Source organism: Pleurodeles waltl, chromosome 1_1, assembly GCF_031143425.1.
Source record: "Pleurodeles waltl isolate 20211129_DDA chromosome 1_1, aPleWal1.hap1.20221129, whole genome shotgun sequence".
In the NCBI taxonomy this organism is placed as follows: Eukaryota; Metazoa; Chordata; class Amphibia; order Caudata; family Salamandridae; genus Pleurodeles; species Pleurodeles waltl.
Window position 1 is genome coordinate 759,256,616 of NC_090436.1, and position 19,310 is coordinate 759,275,925.

A 19,310-nucleotide genomic window follows, 5' to 3' on the forward strand; every position below is an offset into this window, starting at 1 on the left:
TCAGTAGATACAGGAATAGCTGCCACTGACTCATGATGAGACCTGGACGTAACTGTGACAACATAGACCCCTAAAAATATACAGGATCAACATTGGACCACACACATGAACCAGACACCTCTGTGCAATTGATCACTGGAATAATGTGGCCAGGTGCTGCCTTGTCTGCTGGTCCACCACTGCCACAGGAGAGTTGTGGCTCAGTCATATGACCACAACTGTGGGGTGATATTATAGTTGTGGGTCACCTTTGGCTTTATGTGTCAATAACATGGTACCCACTTAGTCTGTACATGTGCCTGACTCACGGTGGGTTCACCAACGTGTGCCTAGGAAGCAGTATCCAAATTTCCTAGACATGTGATGGGCAACTTTTAGACCATTGACATGAACCAACGTCTGCCATCTATCCGCTGCATGCTTTGTCATTTGTGGTGTCTACATTACCCAAAATCTTGGAAGTGCACACAACAGATGTTGCTACATGTATGACTAACACATGTCCTCTCTCATTTCCACACTGACTTGCATCTAAGGTTTGGACACATTGACTTCACATTCATACAAGCATATTTGCAATAATGCATCTTGTGAATCACACACACTGGGTCAACAACTACATTAGTAGCCAATGCACACACATTGAGCCATAGGCATTGAGGTATTGTACTTATGTGCGTCACGTTATTATCCTCTCCTGATGCCAAACATGCCCAAGTTGTGCAATACATACCTGTAGGCCACACATATGGCCATCTAGTGAGTCAGCGAAGAGTGAAGATCCTGTAAATGAAGTAGCGGATCATGGTCCGCAGCAGTATGATGTCTCACATGTGACCATACACCGTCAAGACCAAAGTGGGTGCAATCAGCCTATGTCAGTTGTGTCACAAATGTTACATAACATTAAAATGGTAAAATGACCCAAACCCAGTTAATGCCCTGAAATTTTGATGCAAACCCATCAAAAAATGACGCATATGCCCGAAAAACGACGCATAATGCCCTGAAAATACGATTGACTCTTCCACACTGTACCTCAGAAAATTGGTTAAGTGTTAGACTATTTCCAAATATATGGATGCGGGCTCATTTTTACTCCTGTGCGTCAAGAAATATGACACCCAGACTGTATGCGTCAACATTTTTTGACACATAACAATAAAAACGGCCACCATTTTAGGCAGGAAGTGATGTAATAGGATATCATGTTTACAGATTATGTACAGTGGGTGTACTTTCACTTTCACTTTACAGTCTGTGATTTTTCTAGACTGTGTGGCTGTGTTGAGAGTTTTGTCTGATTAAATTGTGCTTTTGTCTCCTGTGTGGTCCATTACTTGTCATTTTGTGAATAAAATATTGTTGTTGTAGCCTGTCTGAGTGTTTATTGTGTACAATTGTCTAGTATTGTATTGTCTTTGTTGTTTTTTGGAGTCTGTTGTGGGTAGTGATAGTTTGGGTATAGTTGGGCTGTTTTAGTTGTTTAGTTTACGTTTTTCATATTCTACTTTCCCCCTATTCTCCTTTGATCCCCTTTATCCCCCATTTCCCTTTTTTCTGGTAAGATGTTGGGAAGGCCTCGTCTTGGTAAGATGGGTGAGGAGGAGCTTGGGGGTTTCATATGGCTGGTGTGCCATTTCCTCCCCCTTATGATTGAGGCAGGTGGGCGGGTGATACAGGGGTATCACACCGAGGCATGGAGGCTCCGGTGGGGAAAGGTATTGCATCACCTGCAATGCATCTATCGGACCCGAAGGAATGACCACCAGCTGAAGCACCACTGGGCTGACCTCATCTCCAGGGAGCAAGATCTGCTGGACCACCTGGGAATTGTGATTGGTGGCCCTGTTGGTGAGTACAAATCATGTAAATGTGCACGATTAAATGCTCTGTAGTGACAGCAAATGATTGTACAATATCTGCCGGCAATGTTGTTGAGTGTGTGGAATGCTTTGGAAACATACAGGGTCATTTATGGACTATGTTAAGGACCACAATTGCCAGCTGTTAGGAAGCAAGTGCTCCGCAAACTTACTGAATATTTTTGCTTAATGTAAGTTGGTGCCGCCTTTGTGTCGAACAGCAACACAAATCATGAGCCAATTATGTGTAGAAATAGGTCACATTTGTCTGTGAGGTATAGATTTTCAAAATCATTACCTACATTTGTTGACGCAACAGCTAGACTGACTTTTGAAACACCACATGAGGCTGAAATTGAGTGCAGGCTTCACGTCAATTGATGATAGCAATGTGGCCCAAACATATGTCTTGTGTGTCTGGTGAGTGTGTGAGGAAAGCAATTACGAAAATCCCAAAATCTTAGGTATTATTTTGGCCCTTCATCATTTCGGATACATGTCAGATCTGGATTTGGAGACATAGCGAAAAAGTTCAAGGTGCCCTCAGCTAACATCTTAGACTGGTATTTGGTGTTTGTTGTTCCACCTTTCGTTTACGGATGGCTGGCCAAAGGTATGCACATGGGTTCATATCTCTATGGTTGGTGCAACTCATTAAGCTGGGCCATATCAAATGAAGAAAATGTAGCAACATGAGGGCTTACAACTGTCCCTGCCCTCTGTACATTGTACCTGTGTGTCATAAATTTGTCATGGCCTCAATGGCTGGTTGAATGGTAATGCACTCCTCAAGGAAAGTGGCTTTGGATGTCTCTCTTGGATACACATGATGTGACGAATGCACTCCATTATTTTGTCTGCTCACTAATGAAGGAGCATTTTTGCCACCACATGATAGTTAGGGCCACTGCATGTGTGCAGATATGTGTGTAAAATTCACAGGAGACCCATGGTATGTACATGTTAGCCGTGCTATATCGGATGCAGTATCATCATGTCTGAGTGGCTTTACTTACTTATGTAATCTTACACATAGTATTTGTCTTTTCTAATTGTTGGACAGTGCACAGAATTTGAGCACATTTCTCCCTTCCATGCCTTACAGGTGGACCCGCACCCTACACTGTGGGCGAGGTGGCTTCATTCGAGGACCCAGACAACTCCAGTAAGTGTTGATATGTCTGTTATGTGTTGTGATTGCTGGTGATGTGTGATGGACTCCTATGTGTTGAACACATAGCAAGGTGTGATGCGCTGGCCCATCATTTGTCTTGTTCCATGAGTGGGATTTCATTTTATCACCATTTTAGAGTTGGCCAATGCTTAACCTATTGTCCGATTTAGGGATTCTAGGTCATTCCTGTAGGCCCCGCAATGTGAATGGGGATGAGTCATGTAGATAACACTTGTATCAGCAAGAGTCGCACTGGACCTAATCTGTGATTTAGTCATCCTGTCAGACCCACATTCTCCCAGAATGGGGATGTTAAATGCTTACCCACAGACTTCGGCTTCCCTATTCACTAATGTACTTATTAAACTGTAGGTTGAACTTCCTAGCAGCATGTAGCTCCACATGTAGTGCTACGAGTATGTGACACTTGAGTGCAATGGCCTAGGTGTGCATGCAAATCATGGCCAGGGGTGTTCTTGCATCTATGTGTTGGTTGTAAGTCATGGCTTCCTGGAAGTATATGATGTGGACAAAGGTCTGCATTTCCAGACATGTGTGGCGCTGGGATTGGTAAAGTGTTTGCTGTCTATTATTTGTAGATACACCTTACCTGTGGCGTGTGTGTAGAGGCAAACACATGTCCAGCTTTCATCAGCATCCTGGGTGTCCATGTTGTTTGAAATTGTTAGTTGTTACTCCACCCCCCACCCTCAAACACAGGCATGGGTTTGTGAATAGTGTACCTAGGACTGATGATATAAGATTGGTACACAGACATGAAAATCAGTGAATCTTTTGTCTGAACATAGTATACACACTCATTTTTCCCACATGAGTACTATACTAGCAAGTCCATTTACAACTTGCAGATCATGTGGCCCTAGATTCCCATCCCGTACAATTACATTTGTAGCCCTGGCATTGGCAGAGGATGTGCTGCATGATTGTGAGCTGACAACTGGAAGAACTCTGATGCCAAAATAATGCCAGTTGTTACCCATTTTGTAGGGTTTGGATGTACTATGTGGTACAGAACCTTTGTAGGCTGGCCTACCATGTACTTCCTCAGGGACATTCAATGATCTGTATGATGAAATGAGCTGTTACAAGTACAGTAGATGCATTGTCTGATTTACTTCTTGTGCCATTTCACACAATACAGTTCCTAATATTATTTTTTCGATTTGTCTTCACAGATGCAAATATGACACCCATCCAGGTGTGGGAATTCCAAAGGCGGGCAATGAGGTATCAGCATATACTTCAGGTAGAGTCTGGGTACCGAAGAATGGTCCGCAGGTTCAGGAACGAACGGGCCTCCGGAGCCTGGAGGGCATTCCCACAGGGCGGCCCTTCTTTGCTCACCACAGCCATCACCAGCACCACCACCACTACCACCCAGGTGGCACCACCAACAGCTGGGACCGTTCTGGCAACCACATCAGCAAGTGCTCCATGCCCTAGCACAGCACCACCTGCAGGGCAGCCCACAGCCATGGACACTACACGGCCCCACACTTCCTCAGCTGGCACCCAGACCACCCCAGCTGCAGCTATAGACCCTGCTGCTTTTGTTGATATGCAGTGTAAATTGGACCGTGTCCTGTGCAAAAATGAGTCGCCTGCGGCAGGATGTGCGACATATAAACCGGCGGGTGTGGTCCATCAAGCGGACCCTCCGGAGGGCCAACCTATAGACATTTTGACGGACATGATTCCCTCCCCTCCTCCTCTTTCCTTATTCTTATACTTTGTGGATTCAGGGGGCTTAGTGTTAGGTTCGTACAGGCTGTTAGTTTAGTTAGTGTTAGTGGGTGGGGGGGGTCCTGATTATTTATACTGTTTCTTTTTCATTGTGTGGGTGGGTGGGTGTGTATGCAATGTTGGGGTTAAAATTTTAAAAAATAAAATAAAATTACAAATAAATATATATTTGTTTAGTATAGGATAGTATGTGTTTAGGTTAGTATCTGTTGTCCTCCATGTGTCCCGTCTCATGAAGGGGGTGGGAGGTTGATGTTTAGAATGTTTAGTTAAATGTGATAAGTAAGTTAAGCTTAGGTTAGTTAGGGACAGTTGTGGGTAATGAGTAGTTAGGGTAGATTAGAGTAGGTAAGGCTTTTCCCCGAGTTTTCTCTTCTGTTTTTACAGTTTAATAAATATGTAGTAAACCCTTTACAGTATGTGTGACATTCTTGTACCTCAGGGCCTTGGCATGAGTGTACATGATTTCTTTTGTATTACAATTTGTATCCTATGCTACAAACAAATCCCAAATTAGCTGTAAAATAGGCAGCTACCTCAAAGCAACCTTGCAAAGCTTAGACCATTCATTGCAACCACCAATCACAGTTACTATGGATCCCAACGTGTTTTTTTCAATAAGTATGTTTTCAATGTCACATACAGTGCTTCCAGATTTGGTATTGGGGACACTGTGTTATGTCTGACTGCAGTCTGATGTTCAAGGAAACCCTTATAAGGTGAGTGGTAGTAAGCACTCTTGTAGTATCGTGTTCATGACTCACATAGATTATTTGTTACACTGTTCAGCATGATTACTTATTTGGATGTAAACTCAGACACCTCCATTCATGCAGTTTGGTGACTGTTCGCTTAGATTTGTGGGCATGTGTTAGTTTTGCATGGAGGCAACATTTTGCAGGCACTGTTTAGTGGCTTAGATATCCCTTAAGGAAGCATTATTCTGTCCAACACAGCATTATGGTGTATAGTTTCTCTTTTCATCAGATATTACCCTAAAGAAGGGCAGAGTATGGTAGAATCCAGGCCACTGTGCATAGTTAGCGGACTACATTATTTCAGGACAGTTGTATTGACAAGCTATGTAATTTGACAGGAGGCAAAATTCAGTGGTGTACTGCACAGTTGATGTGTCACATTACACAGAGACAAAGTGGTTGTGGAAGTGCTATTTATTGAAAAGTGCTGTAGTGCTATATGTACATTGTCCATGATTGTGAGTCCATTATAGTGACATCTTTCATTGTGATCCTACATAAGTGCTAAAGGAAAATGCATTTGACATGCCTGGGTGATGTGTCAGACAGTGCAGAGGGACAGGATTTGCCAATGAGTAAGTGAGAGACAATCACAAGGCAGGCTGACAAGATATACAGTGGTTTGCAGAACAGTCGTCGAGTACAGTTGTTTGCAAGACTGGCATGTCATGAAGCGCAGGACCTTGGTAATAGGTGGCCATGTGGCAGGGACTAGTGCTTCCGGGTACTTTTACGTGTGATCTGTTCCATGTCTTCTTCTTCTGATGTGTGTGTTGCCTCCTCTGTCCTTGGAGGTGGTGGTTGTGAAGGGGCAACACACACCTTAGTGTTTGAAGGCGTGGAGTCAGACATCCCGGTAGCTGCTACCTGTGAGGGTCTTAAGGGCAGTACTGCTGCAAGGAGGATCTGCTGGTTCTTAAGAATAGCAGCCACATCACAATGGTAGGCAGCCAGGTCGGCCCTGAGGGGTTCAATGTTGCATTCGTGCACACGTTGACAGGATTGCTGTTGTAGGTGTTGAGCCAACGGAATTACGGCTGTGCTGATTTCCTTCAGCTTTTTTCTACTTCCTGCAAGATAGTTGTTCGCCCTTGCATAGCTGCTGCCTGTTCTTCAGTTGACATCATGCATGAACGCACCCCCTCTAGGCTGACTGCCATATTTTGCATCCCCACCCGCACCTCCTTGGCCAGATCCCGCAGTACTCCGACAACAGTTCTCTCAAAGCCGGTGCCTGTGTCATCTGAGTCCTCAGCTGTATTGGAGCTGGAAGGTCTTACAATTGGGGTGGTGGGTGGGTCCTCTGGGATGGCTGCATGTTCTGTGCTCCTCCTTGTGACTGAAGGTGGGGTCTGGAGGGTTCCAAGGACATCTTGGAGGGTCTGGTGGCTGATGTTTGTCAGCTCGTCATCCATGTCATCAGGGTAGTCCTGGACAGGCATATCCGCAGGAGATCCATTGTCCTGTGCAATGAAATAGGGTAACATTTGTGTGTCTGTGTTGTGGCATTAGTGATGTGACATGCCTGCCTTGTGATGTTTTCACATTGTGATTTTGTTTCCTGTTCATTGATCCATTCTTTCAGATGGGCATTCTCCCAGGCCTATGCCCCACCTGCATGTCATGTATTGTGGTAAGTTATTAGACTTGTTGGCATCATCTCCTGTAGGTGTTGGTTTTGGCAAATATTGATTTACCACCTTCTTGTCCTACTCAACCCTCCGTCTACATCCATTCTCATGGTGAGACCTTTCACTGGCTGTGGGTGCTCTGATGGCACTGGCAGCACACTTAACAATCTGTACCTGCCCTAGTCTCAGATCTTTCACATCCACCTATATGTAGTTAAAATGTAGCGTATACTATGCATAGCATTGTTATGGCACAGTATGGACGTCAGCATTGGTAATGTGTACAGCTGATGTTGGGGAATGTGTGGAGATTGGATTGCCCTGATTGTCATAGCAGTGTCCTATTTCCTCCTCTGACTGTGCAGGTGTATTTCAGTGATCAGTTACATGTGTCCTCCCCCTCAATGCTGTTGTCTGAGCAGTATGACATTTGGGATGTTGCATTGTGACCCAGGCACAGGATGGACCCTGACATATGCTGCATGGGTGTGACCTTAGTGCTGTGTAGCTCCTAATGTTGATGACATTGGCAACTATGGGCATTCACAATTATCAGGACTGGAACATTTGTCTTGTTTCAGGGGATTGTTAAAGTTGTCATCCTCAACCCTATAATTTAGGTGTGTATGATCCATGGGGACGTTACTGCCATTGGCTACTTGAGTTGCACACACAGCGGAGGTGGTAGTGGCATCTGTTGTCACTGTTACATTCCAGTTGTCGGTATGGCTAGAGGTTGTTAATTGGGCCCTAGTTAATGTATAGTGGCTGACGTGTGACAGGATGTCAGTTTCATGTTGTGCTCTTCCCTCCTGGGGTGGCTTTACCTTTGCTACATCATTGGCATGGCAGCATACCCCCATGGAACTGTTGTTGGTGTTGTGTTATGGTGTGCCCCAGCTTTTCTCTGTACAGACGATGCCCCCATTGTACCCCTTTACCCATGCCACTCCATGTATATGATGACTTCCATGCATTTTGTAGTCGGTATCCCCCCCAGTTGTAGTTGACATTAGTGCATTTTAATTTCCCATGCGACTTACCCTGCATGTGCGTTGTCTCGTGGTAGTCTGCGCTGTCCTGTCCTTAAATCCCTGTGATGATCTCCTCAGGGATGACGGCTGCCACCATCTCCTCCATGTGGTCCAAGGGCTCCTGGTGTGCTGGACTCCCACCTCCAGTCTGCAGTGCTGCCTTCCTGTTCCAGGCCATCTTTTCCTTGGTCCTGCGCTTGCAGTCATGCCAGCGTTTCTTGCACTCGATGACTGTTCTGTGTACTTCTGCCACACTGTAAATCTTGTCAACAATTCGTTTCCATATTGCCTCTCACCTACTGATTGGCAACTTTGAGGTGACAAACAGTTGGTGCTGGTGTTCCGTCACCTCTTTTACCAGGATTTCCTGTTCCTCTACTGAAGCAACACTTTCTTTTCTTCTTCTCCCTGTCCTTGTTCTTGTGTGGGCCCTCCTGGATGGTTCCTGGTCTGTTGTCATCTTCCTGGGGTCTGTACAGGCATCCGGAATCCATTTTGGCTCTCCTCTGCTGAAATGGCTGTGCTTGCGGGGAATTTTGATGCTATTGCATCAAAAAATGCCGCATATCCAGTTTGCGGTGTCGTAAATCGTCCCACAGTCATTTCTGCTGCATTAACGTTGTTTTCCTTTACGACGTGACGCTGCAGTGTGTGAGAAAAAAAATGACTTACACCTGTGGTTTGCGTCGCCGTGCGTCAAAGTGTAAATTTGACGCCCGCACAGAGCAAAGAAATGGCGTTAGCGGGCAGTAATATTTTTGACGCAAAACTGCATCGGCGCAGTTTTGCGTCAAAAAGAATAAATATGGCCCTTAGTGTTGTAAATTCCTAACTGGACCTTTCTTGCCACAAAAATTGAAAATGAAAAGTGAAACAGTTGACAGAAGCAAGGGGAACCAAAGCGCCAGCTCCGCCATGAGCGTGAGCCCAAGAGTTATTGGCTCCCTACCTAAATGTCTAGAAAAGATCCCAGCTGGGATGAAAGGCAAACCAAAACTGGAGGAGGGGCCATCACACGCTGTAACAGGAGGAAGAGTGACATAGTGTGATAGCCAACAGAAATGTTCACTTAGTTAAATAGCCTGGGGAGGCTACTCAGCACACAAAGGAGCAACATTTCACAAAATGCCCCAATAAAAATGAAGCTTTGAAGACAAGCACAGCAAAGAATGAATGGCAAGAGTGGGTGTGGTTAAAAGCCCACAGAGAGATTACAACATGGTAGATCGCATGCGCTCTCGAACCTAAAAAGCAGTGGGCACAAGAAAATGTAATCCTAAGGCAGAAATGTAGTTTCATAAAAGAATGACTGTGAAGAAATGTACAGTGATACTACGGGGCATATTTATACTCTGTTTGCGCCGGATTTGCGTCATTTATTTTTACACAATTTCAGCGCAAAGCTAACACCATATTTATACTTTGATGCTAGACCTGTCTAACGTCAAAATATCCCAGTGCGCGTCATTTGCCGGATGCGTGAAACTGCCTTGCGTTAATGAGATGCAAGGTAGGCGTTCCCGTCCAAAAAATGACTTAAACACCCATGCACCATATTTATCCAACTGCGCAAAAATGCTGCATGACTGGGAGGTGGAGACGGAAAATGGTGCGAATCCCGATTTGCGCAAAAAATTAATGCCTGGGTCAGGGCAGGCGTTAAAATGGGGCAAACACACCAGTACTTAAGGAAAACACACAGAAGCAAAATCAGAGCTCAAAAAAGAAGACATGGAGGTGCTATTCATCCAGCATGCATGAAGAGGCAGAGCACAGGAGCAACACCAGCAGCTTCCACCACACCAACAGGGACCCCAGAGGCAACGCCGAAGACAGGAGAGATATTCTGGACCAGTCAAACCCTTCACTGCCTCAAGGAACATGACATCATCCAGAGGTACAGACTAAACTGGCAAGCCATACAGCAGCTGCTGCGCCGTATTGAGCCACAGTTGGCACCCAGCTTGCAGACACCCCACATCATTCCACCAGAGACCAAGCTGCAAGCTGTCCCACACATGTTGGCAAGTGGCTCTTTTCAAACCACTGGCGCCCTGATTGCCGGCATTTAACAGCCCTCATTCTCTGCCTTCCTTCCCAAGGTACTAGATGCCATCATCTCCCTCACATCAGCTTCCCCAACACACAGCAGAAGCAGCAGGAGACCAAACAGGGCTTCTATCAAATCAATGGCTTCCCGCACATGCTTGGTGCCATTGACTGCACACATGTACCGATTGTGCCACCTGCTGCAACGGAGCATCTATACTGCAACAGGAAGCACACACACTCCATCAATGAGCAGGCCATTGTGGATCACCGTGGATTGATCACCAACATCGTAGCAAAGTATCCTGGGAGTATACATGATTCACTCATCTTCCGCCACAGCACCATCAATCAACACTTCCAGGATGGATGATGTGGCAATGGCCTACTTGTTAATAAGTACAGAAACCTAGTTATATACACATAGCACAGCAACCCTGTAGGACACACAACACATACACCACTACATTGACACGTGGCCAGGAAGACACTGAGGTTGTGACACTGCTAGTCATGTTTGATATCCTGAGCCAATGGGATACACAGCTATGGACAAATGACAGATGCAAATAACAACAGATGCCACTCCAGAACCACAAGGGACCAATTTAAAACCACACAGTGACAATGACATGGCCTTAACTGGCAGTACAACTTGGAAGATGAATCTTCCAATATCAAATCAATAACACTCAATCACACACCCTTCCAAGCAATACATACTGTGTACGGGGTGTGTAATGTGTTTCGCTGCAGGTCAAACACCAGGAGACACATAGCATGATGATGCTGACTCTAAAGAAGGTGATATGGAATCATTGAGCAGTACCAACCTCTCACATCACTCCTGGGGTGACAAGGCCCTCTAGCAGTAAGGAAGTGGACTGTGCTATGAACACATATTGATGTGAGACTGATGCAAAGTGCACACTGCTACACATACAGGTTGAGAAAATTGCACATATGTATAACAGATGTACAGACACATGGACCATCTAACACTTAAACCTCTACTCCCACAACCAAGTGTGCAAGCTTACCTGGAGCAGGTTCAGTAGTGTAGGTACATGTTTGCACATGAGCCAACTCGGTGAGGGCACAAAAATAGGTTGGCATAGAACTTGTCACACAAGGGATATTTGCGCATTGTCAATTGTGAACACTTCAGTGCTGCCAACTTATGGAAATGTGTTGTACATTGTCACCTAGCCAAATCATAGGAACTCACTGTTGTATTTCACATGCAATTACATATGTCAAATTGGATGGGATGTTCAGCCCATATAGTGCAACCGTGTTACCTCCACAGTGGATTCGATTGTGTGTGTGGAAGTACCATGTCACCTCCAGTGAAGGCACATGGACACTTCTTTCACATGACATATGGGCTGATTACAACTTTGGAGGAGGTGTTAATCCGTCCCAAAAGTGACGGTAAAGTGACGGATATACCACCAGCCGTATTACGAGTCCATTATATCCTATGGAACTCGTAATAGGGCTGGTGGTATATCCGTCACATTTGGGACGGATTAACACCTCCTCCAAAGTTGTAATCAGGCCCATAATGCCTGGGAGATACACAATCAACTGCAAGTTTACAAATATACCAAGGATATCAGGTCAATCAGCCAAACACCAGTTTTGATAGTTAAACAACCCAATTCAGAAAGAACATCTTAGAAGACTATGATCCCACACATTAACACAAACACAGATGAGTCACAGACAACACAAGACAACAACTGCCATGCAAAGTGATAATCAAGTTGCAACCAACAACCAAATATTTACCCTCATTTTCTCTTTCAGCTGATCAGGGTTACGGGATCCAGCCATGGATCATGACACCATTTGCCAACCCAACCACAGCAGCAGAGTGTGCCTATAATGAGGCACATCGTAGGACTCCCACCTTAGTTGAGAAGACTTTTGGCATCCTGAAGTCTGGATTCAGGTGCCTTGACTTCACCGGAGGCAGCCTCCTATATTCACCTGAAATGGTCTGCAAGATCATTTTGACCTGTCCCATCCTGCACAACATTTGGGTAAGGAGGAACATTCCCCTCTATGAGCCAGGCCCACAAATGCCTGAAGAGGAGGAACAGGGGGATACTGTCCGTGAAAATGAGGGGGACCATCCAAACACTGCTGCAGGATTCCGTCGGAGACAACACATTGTACAAAACTTCTTCTAACTATAGTCACCATCACCACTTTGTTATCATATGTCATTAAACACCTACCTTCATCACTCAATCATGCTCTGGGTAATGTTTATGCATCACATGATCCCTAGGAATCATAATCAGAGTTTAGCCTCATGGAGCAATGCAGAAATAGAGATTAGGATACCGAAAAAGCCACATTACATTTGATGGGTGTGAATGTACACCCAACATCAAACACAGTGTAAATTACATGTATCCTGTCTATTTCACATGTGAAGGGCAATATCAGAGGACCACAGCTATGAGACACATCCATGTTGCCAACAAGGTCCATTGCAGCACATGACACACAACTAAGACACCATCAATCATAAGGAAACAAAGTGTCTCACACATGATGCAGTGGATGTGCTATTGTATTGGTAACAGGAATGTATGACCAGACCCTTGACAGCAGTAAGTGTGAAACCATCTATCTCTGCAAGGAGCATGTGTCACAAGAAGTCCATCTAGGCCAAAAATGGATAGCACGAGTGCCCCAAGTATGACAAGCATTGTCACAAAACATGCCCTGCATAGTCCATCCCAGGTAATAAGTCCTGCCACTGCCATGTTTTAAGTCTCTCCCCACACATTTCTAGGGGGCCCTGTAAATGGACTATTTGTAGCCTGAGATTCCACAGCTACACACACCCAGACTCCCATTCTGACTCCTGTGTGCTTCCCACTTCAGGATGGCATGCCATAGTCATAGTTCAACGGTCTGCAGGGACTTCAGGTCATATAATGCACTGCCTGGTAGTTGGTAAGACCTGTAATCAGCTGTCCATTGCTTCCCATGTGAAAGGTCCATTTGGCCCTTGGAACTTGATTCTCAACTCCACAACTAGTGAGAGACTGGAGCTGCACACACCTGTGAGCACTACCATGCAGACCAGGCATTTGACTCTGCCCTGCCCTTGCTGCTGTCTGGAACTGCTTAGAAGCTGCCATTTTCTGAATCTCCTTGTTGTGCATTGGCGTACAAATCACTTGTGTACCAGAGCCCTTGGTGGATTGTGTAATAGTGCAGACCACAGCAGAAACTGTTTTTTGTTCCCACAGTGTTATTCCTGCTTGTCCCAGTCAGAGTCTGCTCACTATTTATTTGCCTTGTTCATGTTTGTTCCTGACAGAGCCTGCATTATGTTAGCCAGAATGGTTCCAGTCTTTGCGTTAACCATAGAGGTTCCCTGTGGCTACATTTGTCTCATAGTTGTTTTTCATGCCCTCTGTTTCCTCCTGGGGTATTGTGTCTGGTAGGTCTACAATGAATCCTCGAATGTGCAGTATAGTTTAATCAGTTTACTGATCGTATTCTGTTCTGGGACATGTATTCAAATGGCCTACTCCAGCCCCCATCCCTTGTCTGGTTTTGCATGTATTCATTAGTGGCAAACAGTGACAGTGTGCTATGGCTGTATGCATGGATGTGGTACGGTGCCTAAAGCACAACAAATAAGGGTTGCTAATATCTGTGTAAGGACAAAACATGTTTGTGATCTGACGATCTAGACACAGATTCACTTCTGCCGCCACCTTCTGATGGGGCTTGCGTGGTGACTAGCTGTGAGATTAATCAGCACAGAGGCACAGATGTTCCCTGTTGAAGTGGGAATTTTAGAGCCCACTCTGTGTACAAATGTTGTGAAGAAACCTGCCTGTTTCTTATTATAGATCCATAACGTATTTGAGCACACCAAGGTTGGTCTGTAGTTGGCCTTCTAAAAGTTCTGCTGTGCCATAACTGGGCTATCACCATGTGTATCATTAGTTTATCTTTGGTTTTAGGGCAAATCTGCTTTGAAGGATACTCTGTTAATTGAGGGAATGGCTCCACAGACTCATGACTAGACCTGCACGTAACTATGACAACATGGAGGCCAATACTGACACAGGGTACACATGGCCACACACTTGAACTGGACACCTTTGTGCAATGAACCACTGGAAATATGTGAACACATGCAGCATTGTCTGCTGGTCCTTCACAGCCACAGGAGAAACATAGGTCATTTACATGACTCAAACTGTGGTGTACCAAAACTTTTTTGGATTGGAGTTGGGACTCTGTGTCACAAACACTGTACCTACCTAGCATGTTCAAATACCTAACTCATGGGTAGTATACACACAAGTGACCATGAAGTGGTATCCAACATTTCATTACATGTGATGACTTGCATTTTTGACTTTGCCATTATCAACCGTCCTCTATCTATCCTGTGTATAGTTTGTCATGGGAGATGTTTTGTCCCCAAAGTCAGGGACGTTCACACAACATAAGACGCAACAGATATGACAAACACATATCATGATTGATGTACCTCAATGAATGGCATCTGATGGTTATGCACAATTACAACACATGCATACAAGCACATTATGCAAAACATGTCTTGTGATGTTCACACAGAGGCACAACAACAGTTGAAATAGCCAATTCACAGACATAAACACACAGGCCATGAGTGAATTCTTTAAAGTGCGTAGACTTGCTATCCTCTATTGATGCAACACCTGCTCAAACTAGTAAATATCAATTTTAATTCCAAAAGTTTGTGTTGCATTTGCGTCAATTAAGAGTGCTAATCTGGCGCAACAACATGAGTATTATGGTCCGCAGAAGTACGATCTGCCACATGTTCCCAAACACTAGAACACATACAGCAAGTCATAACATCCTATCTCAGTATAGTTATAGCCTTCATGTACGTTAAAAAAGATAAAAATAACACAAACACAGTTATAGACAGATATTTTGATGCAAAAGTGTAAAAAAAGACCCATATGCATCAAAATATGATGCATATGCGTTAAAAAATGACGCTCACACCCATATTACATCTATTGGTCCCTAGCGTTAATTCCAACACTGCACCCCATGAAATCTGTTATACATTAAAAAAAAAATTGATCCTTGAATGCAGGGGAATTTTTAAGCATAGGCATCAAAAAATATTGACGCAAAGCCCAAAAGCGTCATAAAATTTCCACGCATCATAATACAAACACACTGCATTTGAGACAGGAAGTGATGTAATAGGATATCCTGTTTACAGAAATGGCAAAGTGGGTGTACTTTCACTTTCACTTTGCAGTCTGTGATTCTTCTAGACTGCGTGGCTGTGTAGACAGTTGTGTTTGTCAATATTGTGCTTTTCTCTCCTGTGTGCCATTTCCATTGTCATCTGTTGTTTTTGTAAGTGTCTGTGTAAATCAGTGTAAGTGTGTTTTTGTCATTTTTTGTGATTACATTTGTCTTTGTACTTGGGAGTGTGTAGTGGGTATTGTTAGTTGGGGTATTGTTGGGCTGTTTGTTTGTGGGTTCTTTAAGTTTCATTTCCATAACTCCTTTCCCTGTGTTTCCCTCTTTTCCCTTTCCTATCCCTATTATTTTTGAGATGTTGGGAAGGTCTGGGGAGAATGGCTGAGGAGGAGCTGGGGGCTTTTATTTGTCTGGCGTGCCACTTCCTCCCCCTGATGTTAGAGACTGTTGGCAGGGGGATACAGGGGTCTCACACCGAGGCTAGGAGGCTCAGGTGATCAAAGGTGCTGTTCCACCTAAAGAGACTGTTCAACAGCCAGTGCAACAACCACCAACTTAAACATCGCTGGGCTGACCTGGTGGCCAGAGAGCAAGACCTGCTGGACCACCTCGGTGTGGGGATTGGTGGCCCTGTTGGTGAGTACAAATTTGACTAATGTGTACAGTTAAATGCTCTGTAGTGACAGTAGCAGATTTTGTGGCATGCTGCATGCAATGTTTGTGGACATGTTGAATGCAAGTTGAACAAACTGTGGCCATGATGAATACTATTTTTGCAGCACATTACCATCATTTGTTGAAGCAAAAGCTGCAGAAACTTACATAATGCAACTTTATCTTGGTAGTAAGTTCTGCTTTGACGTCAATAGATGATGGTAAGGCGCCACAAACAAAAGTATTATTCAGGGCCTGTGAGTGTACCAGGAATGAGATGTATTTCACATGCTAATGCAAGTAACCAAAGTAGTCCCCCAATTTTTGAATACATGTCTGCACAGTATTCATGGCCCTACGTACAAATATCTTCCTAACCTCTGTTAATGTCTTAGGCTGAGATTTCGACTTCATTTGTGCAGCATTTAAAATAATTATGGATGTCAATGTAATGCACACTTGATATTATCTAAGTTTTTGGTGCTACTTTCCATAGCTGTAGCGTAAACAAATGAAGCAAATGCTACACACAAAAAAATGAAAACATCTGGCCCTAAGTTCATTGTTTCTGTGTGTTTACGTCTGGACAGATAATCTTTCACATGGCCAAATGTAATTGTGTCCGGATTCTACCAGATTGCAGTGGCAGTACACAAGATCTTCTTGTAGCTTTTCGGAGTAGGCGTAGATTTCCTATCATTGAGTAGCATGGCCCAACAACAATTTTGGCTTGGGCACAATTGCTGGTACAGAGCCGGTGCCATCTGTGTCACTTTATAGCCAAACATTTTTATAAAGTTAATGAGTCATCATGGGATCTCTGAACTTTGTGAATGCATGGCGATATTCAATGCTACATGTAGGCCAGTGATTAATTTGGAGGTGGCCTTTTTCATGATTTAGTCAGCAAGTCATATCCTGATTCACACAGACAAGTGGTGCCGAAGTATTACCCAACTTGAGCATCCCTGTTAACTAATGAACATGTAGGACTGTATGTTTGACTTCCTAGCAGCATCTAGCTCCACATGTTGTGCTCCTTTTCTGTGGCACTTGAGTGGAATGTCATAGGTGTGCATGCAGCTCAAGCCCAGATGGGTGCTTGTATCTATGTGCTTGTTTTTGGAAAGGTATCAGTGAGATCAAAGGATGTTGACAATTGTCCGCAATTAGGAACATTAATGTGGATGTGATTGTCCAATGTTTGAGTCAATCCTAGTTGGCAGCCCTCCTTACCTGTGGTGGACTGACTAAACCCATGGACAGCTGTCCAAAGCTTCCTGGCTGTCCTTGATGTTTAAAAGTATGTGTTGCATGTCCATCACCCCCTGAGGCACAGGCTTAGGGTTATGAAATATGTGTACCTAGGTGTGAGGATCCCAGTGTAGGAGAAAGACATGTAATTCCAACATTAATTTGTTCCAACCTAGGATACCCCTTTATGATTAGCAACTGCATACCTTCCAGGCAATTTCATTTACAAATCACAGGTCTTGTGGACCTTGATTGTCATCCAGAAGATAGTCATTAGTTGGCCTGTCACATGTGGAGTACTTGCAGCATTTGTTATGTGACTAATAGCAGTACAATGATGCACAGATCATTTAAGTAGGTACACACCTTTTTGTGCATTACTGTGTTGTTAGATAGCAGATGTGTAGGCTGCATTGGCCTGTCATTCCTCAGGGACATTCTATGATTTGTACTGTGATTTGGACAGTTTCAGCTACTTTTGAGGACGTGTTACAATATCATCTGTAGATGTATCACACAATGATGTCACTAATGTTTGGCTTTCTCTATTTTTACAGCTGCCAACATGAATGCCCATGAGATCAGGGAATTCCAGAGGCGGGCAATGCGTTACCGCCACATATTAGATGTGGAGTTTGGGTTCCCCAATATGGCACAGCGTTATCACTGTGAGAGAGCCATAGGGGTCTGGAGGGCATTTGCCCAAGGGGGGGCAGCCTTGCCCACAACAGCCACCACTACCAGCATTACAGCTCAGACCACAGTCACCCAAAGGATGACAGCCACTGTTGCAGGTCCGTCGACCTCATCTGCTCCAGGCCCACAGACAGCAGCTCATGCACCTCCCCCTCCAAGCACGGCACCGTCACCAGCAGTGCCATCAACTAGTGGAACACAGACAACCCCAGCTGCTGTGATAGACAATGCAGAATTTTAGTCCATGAGATGTGACATGCAACGGATGTTGCGCAGGATGGACAGGCTGCAGCAGGAGGTGTCCCGCAATAGCAGGAGACTGCGGGGTATTAAGAAGATCCTGCAGAGGGCCAATTTGTGACTTTTGGATCCTTAGCCATGATTCCCTCCCGTCACTCCTCTTTCCTGGTTCTTATCTTTAGTGGGTTTAGGGGATTTAGGGGGTGATTCTAACCCCGGCGGTCTTAGACCGCCGGGGCCAGGGTCGGCGGGAGCACCGCCGACAGACCGGCGGTGCCCCGCAGGGCATTCTGACCGCGGCGCTTTGGCCGCGGTCAGTGCAGGAAAACCGGCGGTCTCCCGCCGGTTTTCCGCTGCCCGTTGGAATCCTCCAAGGCGGCGCAGCTTGCTGCGCCGCCGAGGGGATTCCGACCCCCCCTACCGCCATCCAGTTCCCGGCGGTCCGCCCGCCCCGTAAGAGGGCCCCTAAATGTATTTCACTGTCTGCTGCGCAGACAGTGAAATACGCGACGGGTGCAACTGCACCCGTCGCACAGCTTCCACTCCGCCGGCTCGATTCCGAGCCGGCTTCATCGTGGAAGCCTCTTTCCCGCTGGGCTGGCGGGCGGCCTGAAGGCGGCCGCCCGCCAGCCCAGCGGGAATGTCAGAATTACCGCCGCGGTCTTTCGACCGCGGAACGGTAACCTGACGGCGGGACAGGTCAGGATGAGGGCCTTAGTGTTAGGTTAGAGTAGGCTGTTAGTTTAGTTAGTATAAGTGGGTTGGGGGGTGGAGTTTTTTTTATTATTACATGTGTTTTTTTTTTTTTGGTGGGGGATGATGTTGGTGTTTATGTGTATAAAAATAATAAGAAAAAAATATATAAATATAAAACACAAATTCAAAAAAAATATATATTTGTTTAGGATAAGATAGTATGTGTTTAGGTTAGT